At 37.7% G+C, this 19,215-nt stretch overlaps 1 protein-coding gene and 1 pseudogene across 5 annotated transcripts in view; one reads left to right on the forward strand and one right to left on the reverse strand.

Annotated features, from left to right (window-relative positions):
• The window catches only part of JMJD1C (jumonji domain containing 1C), a 272,649-nt gene that overhangs the window by 104,230 nt on the left and 149,204 nt on the right, over positions 1 to 19,215 (reverse strand). The gene's annotated exons all lie outside the window — the stretch shown is intronic.
• Positions 12,123 to 19,215, forward strand: part of LOC105239453 — a 33,132-nt pseudogene continuing 26,039 nt past the window's right edge.

Genomic DNA, 19,215 nt, shown 5'->3' on the forward strand with positions numbered 1-19,215 from the left:
TAACAATTTTAGCTGCCCAGTAATGGAATGAGCTACTTTATAAAGCAGTAATATCTCAGAAAGAAAGCATTTATGCAGAGGGTGTTTATTTATATAGGATACCTAGTATAAGGCATTGCAGGTACACTGTCAAATCTGTCAGGGCTTTAATTTGAAAATATATTTGTTTTGAAATTCTAAATCATACTTAAGAACACAATAGTTTTCAACATTGTCAAAAGTGTATTAGAGGCTAAATCATTGTTATGTAAGAATTTTATTTATGGGTGGGAGGAATATGACATAATAAATAGCTGTAAATGTATGTTGTATTTTTTGGAAAACATGAAACTCATAAGATGTGGTTAGTATAGTCAGCAAGCACCCAGTGTGGCACAGGAGACACAAAAAGAGGACAGAAAGAGAATACATGGAAACACCAAGTAAATCTAATCATTAAGCTCAGACGTCACCCCTAAATGGTCATTCATTGGTGATTCCCATTATGGCCTTATACATCCTCTGCCAAAAATGTTAAAAGATGAAAGGCATGGCTGCTCAGCAAGTCTTTGGCAAGTAATATTGTGGCCAGGCTTACTTACTCTTGCAAAAATAAGCATGTATTGATTCCAGGTCCCTTCCCTTGGCTAAGTTCCCAGGCTCATATCCAACTCTGGTCCTTACAGTTATGTTATCAGCAGGGAAGGCTGTGTGGCACAGATAGGACAAAAGAACTTGGTAAGTCTCAGAATTATGATTCTTTCATCTTGACTGCACCATATCCTGAATGTGTTCCTCAACCTCATATCCTTACCCTTCTTTCTTTTCAAAATTTGATATATCTTTATCTATCTATCTATCTATCTATCTATCTATCTATCTATCTATCTATCTTTTTTTTAAAAGTAAGCTCAACACCCAGCTTGGGGCTTGAACTCATGTCCCCAAGATCAAGAGTCACATGCTCAGCCAACTGAGCCAGCCAGGGGCCTCTCTTTTCAAAATTTTTAATAGATTTTTTTTTCTTTTTTTTTTTTTAAAGATTTTTTAAATTTATTTATGTGACAGAGAGACAGCCAGCGAGAGAGGGAACACAGCAGGGGGAGGGGGAGGAAGAAGCAGGCTCCCAGCGGAGGAGCCCAATGTGGGACTCGATCCCAGAACGCCGGGATCACGCCCTGAGCCGAAGGCAGACGCTTAATGACTGCACTACCCAGGCGCCCCTCTGTCTTTTTTTTAAAAAATTTATTTATTTATTTGAAGAGAGAGAGAGGACGAGGTTGGGGGGCAGGAGTCGGGGTCAGAGGCAGAGGGCAGAGGCAGAGGGTTCCTTTTCCCGCTGAGCAGAGAGCCCAACTCAGGGCTCAATTCCAGCACCACCGGATCATGACCTAAGCTGAAGACAGTTGCTTAACCAACTGAGCCACCGAGGTCCCCCAGCTTCTTTCATTTAGTAACAGTCATTTAAGGTTCCTCTATGTCTCTTCATGGTTTCATTGTTCATTTCTTTTTAGCATTGAATAATATTCCATTGTCTGGATGTACCATATTTTATCCATTCACCTACTGAAGGACACCTTGGTTGCTTTCAAGTTTTGGTAACTATAAATAAAGCTGCTTTAAACAACCAGGGATAGGTTTTTGTATGAACATAAGTTTTCAACTCATGTGAGTAAATACCAAGGAGCACAACTGCTGCATCATATGGTAAGAGTGTTCAAGGTGTTTTTTTGTTTTGTTTTTAAGATTTTATTGTTCTATTTGTCAGAGAAAGAGAGGGAGGGAGAGAGCACAAGCAGGGGGAGCTGCAGACAGAGGGAGAAGCAGACTCCATGCTGAGCAAGGAGCCCAGTGCAGGACTCGATCCAAGGACCCTTGGGATCATCACCTGAGTCAAAGGCAGACTCCTAACCACTGAACCACCCAGGTGTCCCAAGAGTGTTCAAGTTTTTTAAGAAATTGCCAAACTGTCTTCCAAAGTGTCTGTACCCATTGTACTTTCCCCCCGACAATGAACCAGAGTTCCTTTTCCTCAGTAGCCTTGTCAGCATTTGGTATTATTCGCATTTTGGGATTTTTGCCCCCATTCTAGTAGGAATGTAGTGGTATTTCCTTATTTAAATTTGCAATTCTCTAATGATATCTGATGTTGAACATCTTTTCACATGCATGCTTGCCATTTATAAATCTTCTTTGGTGAGATGTCTATTCAGGACCATTTTTTAATCAGTTGTTTGTTTACTTATTGTTGAATTTTAAGAGTTTTTCGTATATTTTCAATGGTAGTCTTTAATCAGATAAGTACTTTTGCAAATACTTTCTTCCAGTCAGTAGCCTGTCTTCTCATTCTCTTAATCCGCTTAACTTGTTGCTATATATATTTTTTTGTATATATATTTTTTTATTTCACAAGCTATGTTACTACAACAAATACATATATAGATAACACTTTTGCACTGTTTTCCACTTTCTTTATATATTAATTTTTAATTATATTACATTAGTCACCATATAGTATATCCCTAGTTTCTGATGTAAAGTTCCATGATTCATTACTTGCGTATAACACCCAGTACACCATGCAATACATGCCCTCCTTAATACCCATCACCGGCCTATCCCATTCCCCCACCCCCCTCCCCTCTGAAGCGCTCAGTTTGTTTCCCAGAGTCCATAGTTCCTCATGGTTCATTCCCCCTTCTGTTTACCCCCCTTTCTTCTTTCCTTTCTTCTCCTACCGATCTTCCTACTTCTTATGTTCCATAAATGAGTGAAACCATATGATAATTGTCTTTCTCTGCTTGACGTATTTCGCTTAGCATTATCTCCTCCAGTCCCGTCCATGTTGCTGCAAATGTTGAGAAATCTTTCTTTTTGATGGCTGAGTAATATTCCATTGTATATATGGACCACATCTTCTTAATCCAGTCATCTGTTGAAGGGCATCTAGGCTCCTTCCACAATTTAGCTATTGTGGACAATGCTGCTATGAACCTATTATATTTTAAAACTGATTAAACAACTCTTAATTCCAATATTTTAAAATGCTCTGTGGCTCTTTTTGTTACAGAGCTTCTGGGAGACTTTGTCAGATAGTGCCCATAAAAAGTACATTATATCAGAGTAATTTCCTATACAACACTAGTAAACTTTGGCTCACCTGTCAAAAATTCAGAATTAATGAAGTTTAAATCATTGTACTTCTTCTCAGTTCATTCTTTTGATAGTCATGTAAAAAACCCTTCATTTGGTTTATTCACAGAAGAATGTCATAAGAGAAGCCTACACATTTTTCTCTCCTGGAGGACAAGTAATTTACTATTTAATTGCTCATTTTCTAGGCACATGATAAAAATTATTTATGATTTGAAGTAAAGAAACAAAACGCACGGATATAAATTCATGGCTAGAAATGTTAACTAAAACAGCAAAAAAGAACTGATGGACAGTAAAAACCTTTAGAAATACTTCTTTTCTCTTTTTAGCAATAGCAGTAATACTCTGGCTTATAAATTAAGACAATGAGCAGTGACTTGCTTTTCAGGAATGGTGACTAAAGCTCCTTGATGGATGGTATTTGCATATTTATTTATAATATTTATAATTTAAATTAATGTTATTTATAAGTTAAATCCATTATAATAAAGATTCAAGAGACTGTACAAATTCCTTAATTCCAAAGTAAATATTCTTGCAGCTGATATTAAAGTTTGTAGGCTACTGGTTGAATCTTTAAGAAAAAAATTTTTTAGGGGGCTCAAAGAGCATGAACAGAAGAGCGTATGAGTTCAAGCCCCACATTGGGTGTACAGATTACTTAAAAATAAAAACTTAGGGGTGCCTGGGTGGCTCAGTCGTTAAGTGTCTGCCTTCAGCTCAGGGCATGATCCCAGGTTCCTGGGATCGAACCCCACATCAGGCTCCCTACTCTACTGGGAGCCTACTTCTTCCTCTCCCACTCCCCCTGCTTGCGTTCCCTTTCTCGCTGGCTGTCTCCCTCTGTCAAATAAATAAATAAAATCTTTAAAAAATAAAAAAATTAAAAATAAGTAAAAATAAAAATAAAAACTTAAAAATAAAAATTTTTAACATAGCCTTTAACACAGCAGTATTTACTATAATATCACCCAAATATAAAATCACAGATGTCAGGGCACCTGGGTGGCTCAGTCAGTTAAGGGTCTGCCCTAGGCCCTGGTACTAATCCCAGAGTCCTGAGACCCAGGCCTGTGACAGGTTCCTTGCTGAGCAGGGAGCCTGCTTCTCCCTCTCCTCTGCCCCTCCCCTGCTGCTTGAGTGTACTCGTGTTCTCTCTCAAATAAGTAAATAAAATCTTTAAAAAAATAAAATAAAATCACAGATGTCACAAATACTTAAAAACCATGAAATTTTTAAAATGTCATTCATTATTCAAAAGCCTGATTACAGAGCAAAATTTCTAAGAAACGTTAGTATGAAAACCACAGAAAAATATCTAAAAGGAAAGATTAACAGTAGATGCACAAAATCAAAAATGTGTAATGTAGCCTTTTTCAAATAAAGAGATGACAAACAAGATAATACTGAAATTACATAAATTACATGAATGTTCTAGGAAGCAGTAAAAGCAAGTTTAGGCCAACACCAACAAAATATCCTGAAAGGATGGTGTACAGGCACGAATTAGGCTGCAGGGAAACCGAAAATTTATGAAATTTTGGGAAATGTTTCAAGTTGGTTGAGCAAAAGCTACTGAGATTATACTATAGGGAAAGACTATCCTACTGGCAAGATACAAACAAAATGACCTAATAGTATTTGTCCATCTGTAATATGCATGAGTCCCCGGAGATACTTATGAAAAAGATTAACATACACACTGTTATAAAATTCTTGCAATTTTGATGTTAATATAAAATCATTTATATTTAGGGTTACAATTCATTTTGCAATAAAAAAAGACAAAAATGAATAATTCCTGTAGAAATTTATGTTATAAAATCATGAAAAGGGCATTGACAAGGTAAACGGACAAGAACAGTTTGTTTTTGGGAGATAGTTTGGAGAAAGAATATTAAATAAACGTTATATGATATGTGGGATCACTTCCAAATGTTAGTAGTTATTTATGAAGAAAAATCAAATCAGAATGACAACTTTTGCATTACTATTGTTATCCTTTTCTCTAGAATAAAGCCTCTTTTTTTTTTTTTTAAAGTAGGCTCCACACCCAGTGTGGAGCTGTACACAGGACTTGAACTCACAGCCCTGAGATCAAGACCTGAGCTGATATCAAGAGTAAGACACACTTAACCAACTGACACAGCCAGATGCCCCTAAAGCCTTTTAGAGACTAATATTTTAATTTAACATTTTTTCTTTCTTTTTTTTTTTGTGGGAGGGGGGAAAGTTGAATAGAAGGGAAAATATGTATAGACACAAAATATTTATATTTCCATTCTGTATTTTAACTGCACTCCTAATAACTTATTTTAAAGAATTATTTTAAAGTCATCCTAGTGGGGGCGCCTGGGTGGCTCAGTCCTTATGCATCTGCCTTCGCTCAGGGCGTGATTCCAGCGTTCTGGGATTGTGCCCTGCATAGGGCTCCCTGCTCCACTGGGAGCCTGCTTCTTCCTCTCCCACTCCCCCTGCTTGTGTTCCCTCTCTCACTGGCTGTCTCTCTCTCCGTCAAATAAATAAATAAAATATTAAAAAAAAAAAAAAGTCATCCTAGTGGTCAGGGCACTTGGCTGGCTCAGTCAGTGGTGTGTGCGGACTCTTGATCTAGGGGTTATGAGTTCGAGCCCCACACTGGGTGTACAGATAACTTAAAAATAAATCTTAAAAAAAAAAGTCATCCTAGAAGTCATTGCCACAGACTGAATGACCCCAGGACCTACTTTAGTCTGTGGGAGTAATTAAGACAGGATAAACATCATTATGTCATACTAATGGTCAACAAACATCCTAATGCCAAATCTACTTTATAGTCCCTCATTATTAACATAATGATATAAGACCACTCACCATTCTTAATCTCTTTTGCGGAGCCATAGTCTACCTCCAACCTAGCCAAGTTATCTTTTCCAGCAGAATCATACATTCTAACCGCTATACAGGAATAAGCATTTCCCCTATTGTTATTTTATTTTTTTTTTAAAGATTTTTTATTTATTTATTCGACAGAGATAGAGACAGCCAGCGAGAGAGGGAACACAAGCAGGGGGAGTGGGAGAGGAAGAAGCAGGCTCATAGCAGAGGAGCCTGATGTGGGGCTCGATCGCATAACGCCGGGATCACGCCCTGAGCTGAAGGCAGATGCTTAACCGCTGTGCCACCCAGGCGCCCCTCCCCTATTGTTATTTTAAAACTAATCCCATAGAATAAATGACTCCCTCCACCTTTTACTGAAATCCTGTGCTTGCCATAAAAACTCAGCTGAGGTAAAAACCCGGCCAAGCTATAAGATTTATCCATCTAGTTATCAAATCAACCAACCAATATCTGGGGAGAAGCACTGTATAGAACCAGACTAACATCTGCTGTCACAGAGCTTTCACTCCAGTAGGGATGGATAAACAATCAATACTTTCCTAGCCATATTCCGTGTAAGTACCGCACGCTGATTGCGCCGCTGGAGCTCCTAGCCATAATCTGAAGTGAAGACCTCTCCTGTTTCCTTTGGTTACTATTTATGGTTACTACTACCACTCTCTCAGTGCTACAACATAGCTGACAATACTTAACATTTATTTATCTTCCTTTATGGTAAACACTTTATATAACATACCCCTTGACACGAAAATATGGCCTCAAGATAAAATCTTCAAGTAATGCTAGTTTTATAAATCAATATAATCTACCTTTTTATTTCTGCATTCTCTTCAAGATGTTCTCTCAAAGTAATGGCCCATTCATTGGCAAATCCCAGTCTCTTTGCAGTATTCAGCAGCATGCTACATTAATGTTCTTAGAAACTCATTCCTCCCCTGACTCTGAAAATATCATGTTCTGATGCTTTTTCCTGACTCTCTGCCATCTTCCTAGCTGGCTCCACTTCTTTTCAACCCTTAAATGTGGATATGGCTGAAGATTAAGTCTATCACTTTGAAGTCCAACTGAGCATCTCACGGTTTTCAGTATTATCTAAATGCAGAAAACTGCCACATCTAGGTACCTTTTTTCTGACCTTTCTCACTGTACTAATTCAGTTCTTTTGATTTCTTTTCTTTTTTTTTTAAGATTTTATTTATTTATTTGACAGAGATAGAGACAGCCAGTGAGAGAGGGAACACAAGCAGGGGGAGTGGGAGAGGAAGAAGCAGGCTCATAGCGGAGGAGCCTGATGTGGGACTCGATCCCATAACGCCGGGATCATGCCCTGAGCCGAAGGCAGACGCTTAACCGCTGTGCCACCCAGTCGCCCCCACTTCTCTCTTCTTATGAGAATGTTAGCTGTATTGGATTTAGGCCCACCCTAATAACTTCATCTTAACTTGATTACATCTACAAAGACCCAGTTTTCAACTAGGGCACATTCACAAGAACCAGGAGTGAGAATTTCAAAATATCTTTTGGTGAACACATTTTAACCTAAAACATGTTTCCAATTTTTTTTTAAAGATTTTTATTTATTTATTTGAGAGAGAGGTTGCATACACGAGAGAGCACAAGCAGGGGGGGGGGCAAAGAGGAGGGACAGGGGGAGAGGGAGAAGCAGGTTCCCCACTGAGCAGGGAGCCTGATACGGGATTCAATCACAGGACCCTGGGATCATGACCTGAGCCAAAGGCAGATGCCTAACCAACTGAGCTACCCAGGTGCCCTCCAAATATTTCTATATTTGAGGTGCTCTCTCTACACCACTTAAAGACAGAATGCTTTACTTGTTCTAATCTTTTAAAATCATTAATCAATGATTTACATATCTAATACATATTCTTAGTCTATAATGTCACGAACCATTCTAGAAATTGTGCAATATGGAAAAAGTTTAGAGATTAAGATATTTGAATTATTGGGATGCCTGGCTGGCTCAGTTAGTTAAGTGCCTGCCTTTGGTTCAGATCATGATCCCAGGGTCATGGGATCAAAGACCAGCATCAGGCTCCTTGCTCAGGGAAAAGCCTGATTCTCTCTCTGCCTGCCACTCCCCTTGTTCGTGCTCTCTCCCTCTCTCTCTCTCTGACAAATAAATCTTTTTAAAAAAGATTAAGATATTTGAATTACTATATCCTTAAACACTAAAACTGGATTTCCAATTATAGTATATTGGCAAGTCCACTTTAAAATATTTAAAATAGATACTTCACAACAGAACAGAGCTCACCTCTGTTTCAAATACCCTACAAATACATATCCACCCTGTTGCTGATGTCCATAATTTTTAAATAAAATATTATTAGTTTATAATCTTCAGCAAAAATAAAATAATAAAATGATCTGCAGATAACTGGATAATGTCAATTCCCATGAATTCCAAGAGGCTGTGCATGAATGCTCTTATCCTTGGGTTCAAATTTCAAGCCCATCAGAAAAATCATCTCCATAAGTAACAAACAGAAAGCCTCTCAAAGAACCCAGTCTTCTTGAGTTTTCACTATTTTCTGTGGACGATTAAATCTTTGAATTATGTCACTTATAATAATGATGGTGATCCTTTATTTATTCCTACCAAATATATGCAGACTGTACAATAAATTCCTGTAAGTGGAATGTCTGAGTTAATGGGTATGTACCATTAGAATTGCCAATGATCTGTATTTTCTACAGAAACACAGAAGTATATATTAAACAACTGTATTTCTTATATGTTTACTACACTAGGCCACTATCAGACTTCAATGACTATAACATCCAACCAAAAATCCAAGGTAATAAGCTAATTCAATACAGTTGGAAAGCTATGTTAATTATAGTACTAATAAGGCCATCTATCTTATATAGATGTTTGGTTTCAGAACCACATACTAGCCCCCAAAATAGTAAGTCAGCACTGTGATCAAAGGCACAATAAAATTACTGATGAAATATCTGTACCACAGAGAATGGGAGGCTATACTTCTTCGTCTAGACCAAAACCAATTTTGTACATCTTTCAAATTTACTACTTTAGGAAATGATAATATAGTTTGGAGAACTTGAAAAAAGGAAAATGTTCCATCACAAGAAGAGTACTTTTATAGAACCATCCCTCTTACATGAACAAAATCTTTGCTATTTTCTTTTCTAAATCTTAAAGGCAGATCACCTAAGCAGCATGGCATTGCTTTCAGGGTGAAAACTGAGACCTAAGAAAACAATATTAAGAAAGATATTAAGAAAGAACCATCTACAAAGGTTGCATATTCAATTTAAAGACCTCTGCAAATTTCCTTAATAGTGACTAAAGCATATAACACACGAAGGGCAATAAGGGAAAACACTTGAGAATCACTCTCTCTCAGAAACACAGGATACACAAAATTAAAATATATGCTGGGAAATGCCAGCTTACCCTTTCAATCCAGGTAAGCACATAAAATTTCTTTAGCCCAGATGCAACAAGTTTTACAACAAATTCTTATGTTTCCTTCCAGAGATACTGTATGCATGTCCAGGCATGCATAAGTTTATGTAATTTACAGACCACATGTAAAACAAATGGTTTTAAAAATACTATATACTTTGTACTGCATTTTTAAATAAGATTTTATTTATTATTTGAGAGAAAGAGAATGCACGTGCAAGCAGGAGTGTGGGAGGAGGGTAAAGGAAGAGGGAGAAGCAGACTCCACACTGAGCAGGGAGCCCGATGCAGGGCTCAATCTCAGGACCATGAACTGACCTGACTGCAGAGGCTTAAACTGAGCCACCCAGGTGCTCTGTACTGCATTTTTTAAAAAGGTACTATCAGTACACTTAATCATGATGAAACAGAACTGTTGAATCGCTATATTGTACACCTGAAACTAATATAACACCATATGTCAACTATACTGGAATTAAAATTTTAAAAACTTAATAAAAAATAAAATTAAATTAAGAAATTACTATATTCTGGAAACCATTCTATTCCCTATCAGTATATACAAAGCTACTTTATCCTTTCCTCTGGATGGATATATCATAATTTATTTAATAGATATTTAGGCTGTCCCCAATCTTCTGCTGTTATACACAAGAAGAAGCCTTTACTTAAATCATTTCCCACAAATGCATGAAGACTGTAGAATAAATTCCTACGGAGAAAAATGTCTGAGTTGAATTATAACTAGAACTGCTCTCCCTAAAGGTTATATCTACACATACTTATACCAGCAATGAATGAGTGCCAGTTTCCCCACATGCTTTCCAAAAAGATGTTATCAAAACTTTTGATCTTTCCTAATGTGGCATTTGAAAAAACGGTATCCCACTATAGCTTTCTCTTGCATGAGAACCTTGTTTAAGAGCCCCCAAGTATGTTTATCTTCTTAGACTGCGAAGACTGGACAAAAAGTGAAAAGCAATCTTAACAACATATAACTGTATTTTTACTTCAATTATGGATCACCTATGAGAATCTAAACTTTAAGAGTTGGGGCGCCTGGGTGGCTCAGTCGTTAAGTGTCTGCCTTCGGCTCAAGGCGTGATCCCGGCGTTCTGGGATCGAGCCCCACATCAGGCTCTTCCGCTATGAGCCTGCTTCTTCCTCTTTCACTCCCCCTGCTTGTGTTCCCTCTCTCGCTGGCTGTCTCTCTCTCTGTCAAATAAATAAATAAAATATTAAAAAAAAAACAATTAAAAAAAACTTTAATTCATCATTTTAAACGTTTATCAAGTTGTGACTGTTGCAGTCTGACTGCCAGTCCTAGATCTAGACAAAAGTGAAATCCCTATTACTAGCTGGATTTAGTAATGAGGCGATTTGTCAGATCAGGTCTTACTTGGAATCAGCCACAATTATGACTTCTTAATAAGTAGATCCAAGTCACATTCAAATAATAATTACCCCTTGGAGGGGTGCATGGATGGCTCAGATGGTTAAGCGTCAGACTCTTGGTTTGGGCTCAGGTCATGATCTCATGGGTCTGAGGATCTAGACCAGGGACAGGCTCTAAGCTCAGTGGGGAGTCTGCTTGAGGATTCTTACCCTCTTCCCCTGCCCTTGTTAGCATGGGCACGCACACTCTCTCTCTTTCTCTCTCCCCCTAAAATAAATAAATAAATCTTTTTAAAAAATTGCCCATCTTTTAAAAATATTAAAAAATAATAATAATTACCCCTTAGAAACTAAAGGCGTTGGGGCGCCTGGGTGGCACAGCGGTTGAGCGTCTGCCTTCGGCTCAGGACATGATCCCGGCGTTATGGGATCGAACCCATATCAGGCTCCTCCGCTATGAGCCTGCTTCTTCCTCTCCCACTCCCCCTGCTTGTGTTCCCTCTCTCGCTGGCCGTCTCTATCTCTGTCAAATAAATAAATAAAATCTTTAACAAAAAAATAAAAAAAGAAAGAAACTAAAGGCGTTAAATAACCATATTCTTCCTAAAGTTTATAAACATATAAACTTTATTAAAACTCAAAGCACGGGGAAAAAAATTTATGTTGTAACATTTACTATACATGATTTAATACAATTATCGCAATGCCTAAATGACCAACTCTTGGCCTAATGATTTAAAAATCTTTGGGCCTAAGATTCCTTATCTATTAACCCCACGTTATTGTGAATCACCTAGGGGAGAGGTGAACAAGAGAATTTTTTTTTTTTTTTAAAGAACACTAGGTTTTTTATAGGGCACAGTTTGAGATATACTCTCCAAAATATTTTAGAGTAAAACTCATGCTTAATACCTGTACCAAGGTATAATCAAAAATTTCTTCCATGAAAGGCTCTATGATTACACAGCAATCCACCCTCATCAACAGTTTCTTTTTCTACAGTTTCAGTTACTTGAGGTCAACCACAGTAAGGAAGCAAATAATCCTCCTCCTCTTTTTTTTTTTTTTTAATGATTCTGTTTATTTATTTAACAGAGAGAGAGAGAGCATAAGCAAGGGAAGTAGCAGGCAGAGGGAGAGGGAGAAGCAGGCTCCCCACTGAACAGAGAGCCCAATGTGGGGCTCAATCCTAGGACCCTAGGATCATGATCTGAGCTGAAGGCAGACGCTCAACCAACTGAGCAACCCAGGGGCCCCAATGATCCACCTTCTGACGTACCCTCAGAAGGTCAATAGTAGCCTAACACTATGTACTTCATTCACTACACTTCATCTCATCGTATGGGCATTTTACTTGAGACACGTCATCACAAGAAGGGTGAGTACAGTCCAATACGATATTGTGACAGAGACCATATTCACATAAGTTTTACTACAGTATACTGTTACAAATGTTCTATTTTTTTAGTAGTTGTTGTTAATCTCTTACTGTGCCCAATTTACAAATTAAACTTTATCACAAGTTTGTAAATAACAGGGCTCAGTACTATCTGCAGTTTCAGACAACCACTAGGGGTCTTGGAACATATCTCCTGCAGGTAAGAGGGGGCTCCTATACTTTCTTCATGCTTTTTTTTTTTTTTAAGATTTTATTTATTTATTTATTTATTTGACATTGAGAGAGGGAACACAAGCAGGAGGAGTTGGAGAGGAAGATGTAGGCTCCCAGCAGAGCAGGGAGCCCGATATGGGGCTCGATCCCAAGACCCTGGGACCATGCCCTGAAGCAAAGGCAGATGCCCGACGACTGAGCCACCCGGGCTCCCCTGTTCATGCTTTTAATCAATCCCAATGCTAAATTATTAGCTAGAGCTTGCATATTTTATGTTATTTGTCCATCCAGTTATGTTACTTTTTGAGTTATAAGGTATTTCATGCATCTAAGATTAATAACATATAAACTCCTTGAAAGCAGGTCCTTTTAAAAGCATATTTTTTTTGGGATGCCTGGGTGGCTCAGACAGTTGAGCATGAGACTCCTGATTTTAGCTCAGGTCACAATCACAGGGTGATGAGATCGAGCCCCGAGTTGAGCTTCCAAGCTCGGCAGAGAGTCTACTTGGGATTCTCTCTCTCTCCCTCTGCCCCTCCAACTTTGCACCCAGTACTCTCTCTCTCAAATAAATAAATATTTTTTTTTAATTTTCTTTTTTTTTTTTTCAAAGATTTTATTTATTTATTTGACAGAGAGAGAGACAGCCAGCGAGAGAGGGAACACAAGCAGGGGGAGTGGGAGAGGGAGAAGCAGGCTTCCCGCTGAGCAGGGAGCCCAGTGCAGGGCTCGATCCCAGGACCCTGAGATCATGACCTAAGCCAAAGGCAGACGCCTAACAACTGAGCCACCCAGGCACCCCTCAAATAAATAAATCTTTAAGAAAAATGACAACATATTTTCTTCAAAACTTGTCACAGTAGAAAACAGTGCTCTACCTAGAAAAGCAGTCAATAAGATAAGAGCCCATTATTTGACTTTACTAAGCCAAAAATTCTGTATATCATTAGGTTACATATATGTTCTTTTATCATTAGATTATATTACAAAGTACTCTAATTTCTTACTAAGAGTTTTTCTGGTAACAACAGAATAGTTTCAGAAAGAACAGCCAGGAAATCCCTGAGAAGTCATAGTCTCTAATATACTGATGCTAGAAATTATACACTCTACTGGCACTAATTTTACTCTACCTTGAATTACAGTAATTAATGTACTTGTCTGAGCAAAGATCTTGCCCTACTCATCTTTTTAATTCTTGGCTACATCTTTCTATTAGAATATCCTTCATATAGGTGGTACTAAATATAATTTCTTAATTGTTATGGCCCTGAAAGGAACAAAAAGGACAAACTGATGAAAATTTCAAACTTTTGTAAACCATCTTAAATATGAATTATAGTTAGCTACTGCCTTTGCTGTTATCAGGAATGTAATCAAAATAACTCATACTAAAAAAAATAACTCATATTAGATATCAAGAGTTGGTAAGAGAAGTTTAGGCAGAAGGTTGTCTGTACTTTTCACAGGCATACCCAGACTGTTGGCTACATTTGAGGGAATGAGCATTTAGGATTCTGAGCCAGGAATTAAGAAAAACACAAAAAAATAAAAAACAACAAACCCGCAGCTGCCTATTAAACTTCAAAATGGAAAAGTACTGAAGTATAAATAAAAGTACCACACTTTATTTGAGGACACATATTAACAAACTACTTTTTAGTTTGACAGGAATAACTCTAAATGTGAGCTTCTGTCTACAATGCAAAATCAACTCTTATTATTGGTAGCATTAATCACAACAAGAATGCCACCTATGATAACACTGAGTCCTGAGTTAAGGTGAAAAACTGTATGAAAGTCTACTAGCAAAGGCTATTTAACAGAATTTGAAAGTACACTCCATTTATATGTGTGTGTGTGTGTGTGTGTGTGTGTGTGTGTGTGTAAAGCATACTCCATCTATATATTTGGTATAAAGTGAGAAATCACTTCTACTTTATTATCAAATAGATACCTTCTAAAAACATCTATTTTTAAAAAAGATTCTATTTAGTTATTTGAGAGAGAGCGAGAGTGAGAGAGCATAAGCAGGGGGAGTGGCAGAGGGACAGGGAGAAGCAGACTCCCTGCTGAGCAGGGGGTCCAATGTGGGGCTCAATCCCAGGACCCCGGGATTACGACCCAAGCCGAAGGCAGACGCTTAACTTACTGAGCTACCCAGGCTCCCCAAAACATCTTTATTTTAAGTCAACCTTATCTTCAACATGGGGTTCAGACTCATGACCCCAAGATCAAGACTCACATGCTCTACCAACTGACCCAGCCAGGCACCCCTAAAAACATCTTTAATATTGATCAAGCTATTCATTTAAAGAGGGGGAGAGGCAGTTTTATACACAAAGTTAAACCACAGTCAGTTAGGATTCAAACATGGTAAGAAATCCCTATCCAGGGGCGCCTGGGTGGCACAGCGGTTAAGCGTCTGCCTTCGGCTCAGGGCGTGATCCCGGCGTTATGGGATCGAGCCCCACATCAGGCTCCTCTGCTATGAGCCTGCTTCTTCCTCTCCCACCCCCCTGCTTGTGTACCCTCTCTCGCTGGCTGTCTCTATCTCTGTCAAATAAATAAATAAAATCTTAAAAAAAAAAAAAGAAATCCCTATCCATTTTCTCACTCCTTAACAATTAATCTTAACTGTTTAGCATACCTAACTAAAGAAAGACTTGGAGATGCCTGGCTGACTTGGTCAATGGAGCACAGGACTCCTGACCTTTGGGGTTGTGGGTGTGAGCTGCACGCTGGGTGTAGAGATTACTTAAAAATAAAATCTTTTTTTTTTAAGATTTTTATTTATTTATTTGACAGAGAGAAAGGCAGCGAGAGACGGAACACAAGCAGGGGTAGTAGAAGAGGGAGAAGCAGGCTTCCCACTGAGCAGGGAGCCCGACGCGGGGCTTGATCCCAGAACGCCAGGATCATGACCTGAGCCGAAGGCAGATACTTAACAACTGAGCCACCCAGGCGCCCCTAAAAATAAAATCTTAAAAAAATAAAAAAGAGAGACTTGGGTATCTTATAGACAAAGGTATCTGGGTAAAGATAAGTGCAAAATATCATCTGTTCAAGCACTTGTAGAGTGTTTAGTATTAGGACAGTATTGAATGAATTTATTTCTTGGCTAGGGTTCCTACAACAAAAAAGAGATTATCAGGCTGCCTCTCAAAGGATCTACTTAACAGGGAGTTGGCTTTTCCCAGAACTACTGCTGAGATTTCATTGCTGCTTCCCTTTCAAAACCATGCTTCTGATAATAGGGAAACTAAGTTCTCATTGATTATAATAATCAAGTACATTTTAATAAATTATTTCATTTCTCAGACATATATATCCTCTATTTTGAAGATACATTTTTGTAATAGCATGTTTGATGGGCTGAATTGTATCCCCTCTAAAAAAAATCATGTTTAAGTCTTACTTTCCAGGGCCTCCAAATGTGACCATATTTGGAAGACAGGGTTTTTACAGAGGTAATTAAGTTAAAAATGAGGTCATTAGGGTTGTAGAAAGTCCAGTAAGACGGTATCCTTATAAGAAGAGGAAATTTGGACACAGGTACAGAGGGGAGATGGTACGAAGACGTAGGGAGAAGACAGCCATTTATGTCAAAGAGAAATGCCTGGAACAGATCCTTTCCTCACAGCCCTCAGAAGAAACCAACTCTACTGACACCCTATCTTGAGACTTCTAGCACAGGAACTGTGAGAAAAAAAAGTTTCTGTTGTTAAAGCCATGCAGTCTCTGGTATTTTGTTATGGCAGCCCTACCAAACTAATATAACAGGTGTTTTATCATGTAACATACTTCACAAAATAAAGTTCTAGTGAAACTGCAAGGAACCCATATAGGAAAAAAAGTGAGCAATATACATGCCAACACCACAGAATTTTGTCTTCTGAGCAAAATCTCAGAATGAGTCACTATATCCTGAGTATAATTCATACTAAACGATTCTAACCTCCACTGAAGCAGGGCTTTTGGGTAGTATGTTATATGCCGGAAATTTTAAAAAAAAAGGACTTCGTCACACAACAGTTTGTTTCTCCTTCCCTTTTATTTATTCTTCAAGTAGACTGAGGCTATCTTAGTATTTCAGCTTTGATATGCAGAGCAACACATTATAAGGTAATGGATACTGCATAAGTTCTAAGTTTACTTCAAGAGATAACAGCATGAATATTGTAGTACATAAAAACTGTTAGGTGTCTCTCAATAGTAAAGAGTAAAATAAATAATTTTAAAAGGACAAATGATGCACTAATGACTAAGTTCTGCCTTGACTTTGACATAATTTTTTAGATCTTTTTCTGCAGTTTACATCTGCAAACTTTGTAGGACTACTTGTATGTGAGATAAGACTATTCTTTTATGGGGCACCTGGGTGGCTCAGTTGGTTAAGTGACTGCCTTCAGCTCAGGTCATGATCCCAGGGTCCTGGGATTGAGCTCTACATCAGGCTCCCTGCTCTGCACAGAAGCCTGCTGCTCCCTTTCCCTCTATGTGGCTCCCCCTGCTTGTGTTCTCTGTCAAATACATAAAATCTTAAAAAAAAAAAAAAAAAAGACTACTCTTTTAAAAAATACATACCTTGACTTACTATTCCATCTTTTTACAATCTTAAAAGCGTCCAATATACTTTGAAAATATATATTCAAGCACAATCACTTTTTAAAAAAAAATTTTTTAAGTAATCTTTATACCCAACATAGGGCTTGAACTCAACAACCTCAAGATTAATGCTCTACCGTTTGAGCCAACTAGGCACCTCTCAACTGCAATGACTTTTAAGTGTCCCCACCATTATCCCTGTAGAGGAAGTAAAAGAAGTTTAAATATCAATAATCTGGGGCGCCTGGGTGGCACAGCGGTTAAGCGTCTGCCTTCGGCTCAGGGCGTGATCCCGGCGTTATGGGATCGAGCCCCACATCAGGCTCTTCCGCTATGAGCCCTGCTTCTTCCTCTCCCACTCCCCCTGCTTGTGTTCCCTCTCTCACTGGCTGTCTCTAACTCTGTCAAATAAATAAATAAAATCTTTAAAAAAATAAAAATAAAAAAATAAATATCAATAATCTATTAATGACACCAGATGCATTACTAAGCTAACAGAAAGACATTTTTCTGTTTTCCAAATATTCAAGTAAGCACCACCATAAATAGATAAATTTTGTGGGTGGTTTTACTACCATATAAAAACAAAAGTACTTTCTAATATGTTATGAGAATCATTATTCAGTCTGGTCAGTCATTTTCCTCTTCATTTTTCATGGCTTAGGCATCCCTGAATTAACCGAATTTAATTTATTAGAAAGTCTTTCTCAAAGGCATACTGTGATGCTTGTAATCGAACTTTACAGCACCATTAGTAATTTAACGAAAATAAATTTTTCTGACATTACTTCTTAGTAACTATTATCTGAAAATACAAAATTTCTTTATTTCAATATTTTATAATGATTGGTATTCACTGTGAATAATTTGGCAAATTCATTTGAATTTTCCTAATATGTCCTTTCTTGCTATCTAGTTTCTATTCCAAAAGGGGAAGTATGAATGCTGACACTCACAAAAATAATTAATACTCTTAATGTTTTATTTTTTAAAAAATATATGAACACCTTGATATTAACCTTTTCAGGATATTTCAGTGCTTCATCATAAATACTGTATGTAGTAAAAATAAGTAGGACAACTAAAAAGTAGGTATAGGCTTCCGGGTTAAGATGGAGAATTATATACATGAATTTAATTTCAATCCCTCCTGAAACTCTACTAAACACTGCGTCAGAGAAGTCCCTTAGAAGGAAAAATGCTTTAGAAGGATAGGGGAAAAAAGGGTAAGAGGAAGAAAAATCAATAACCTTTTTAAAGTTAGAAAGGAAATGTATCAATGGTAAATGACTTAGATCAGAGAAAGCTAAATTCCAGGCTGAGATAGAAAAAAGAGGAGAACCAACCTATTTTACACCATAGAACTTTCAACAGCTTAAGAATTGGCAGTATCAGGTAACACTGGAACTGAGGGTAAAGGGAGTAAAGGGCTAATAAAGTAAGAAAGATGTCAATGACAGCTACTTAAGAAAAATAATCCGATTCCTCAATCCCCTCCATGACTCCATGTACTAGGGAGATATGTTGTCTTGAAAGTTCATTCTTTGAAAAGTGTAAACCAGAGTCTCTCTGGACAAAGATAACACAAACTCAGTTTTGGGTTTCATCCTCTTGTCCAAATCAAAATAGGAACAGTGACTATATACATATTAATATCTAAAGGCAGAGAATCCAGCCTTCTTCTCCAACTTGGGATCCTAACCATATATGGAGGAGAGTGATTCTTTCCTGGGGAAAGTAACCAATCTGAGAAATAACTGAAAATCCTACCACTGGAGTTTGACCCATGAAGAGTCTTCCCAGATCACCATTTAATAAAGTTCAAAATAGATAAACCCTATCCCATGCACTTGAAACTTCCAATTAGCTTTTTGGTTTCCTTCTCAATCATGAGCAGCCAGCCAGTGATATCTGGTATCTCTGAAAGCCTCTAACTTAAAAGACAGAGTCTATAAATAAATAGACAGATGAAAGGAAAAGCATAACATGTAGGAAATAGAGACTAGGAATAGAGACCAAACTATGAACAAAACCAAAATTTATATTCTCAGAGTAAGATATCCATGAAACAAAAACAAGATGTTATAAAAGAAAATGAGTTGGAATCTTACAAGGAAAGTTGAGGAAATTT

Source organism: Ailuropoda melanoleuca, chromosome 6 (assembly GCF_002007445.2).
Source record: "Ailuropoda melanoleuca isolate Jingjing chromosome 6, ASM200744v2, whole genome shotgun sequence".
Taxonomy (NCBI): domain Eukaryota; kingdom Metazoa; phylum Chordata; class Mammalia; order Carnivora; family Ursidae; genus Ailuropoda; species Ailuropoda melanoleuca.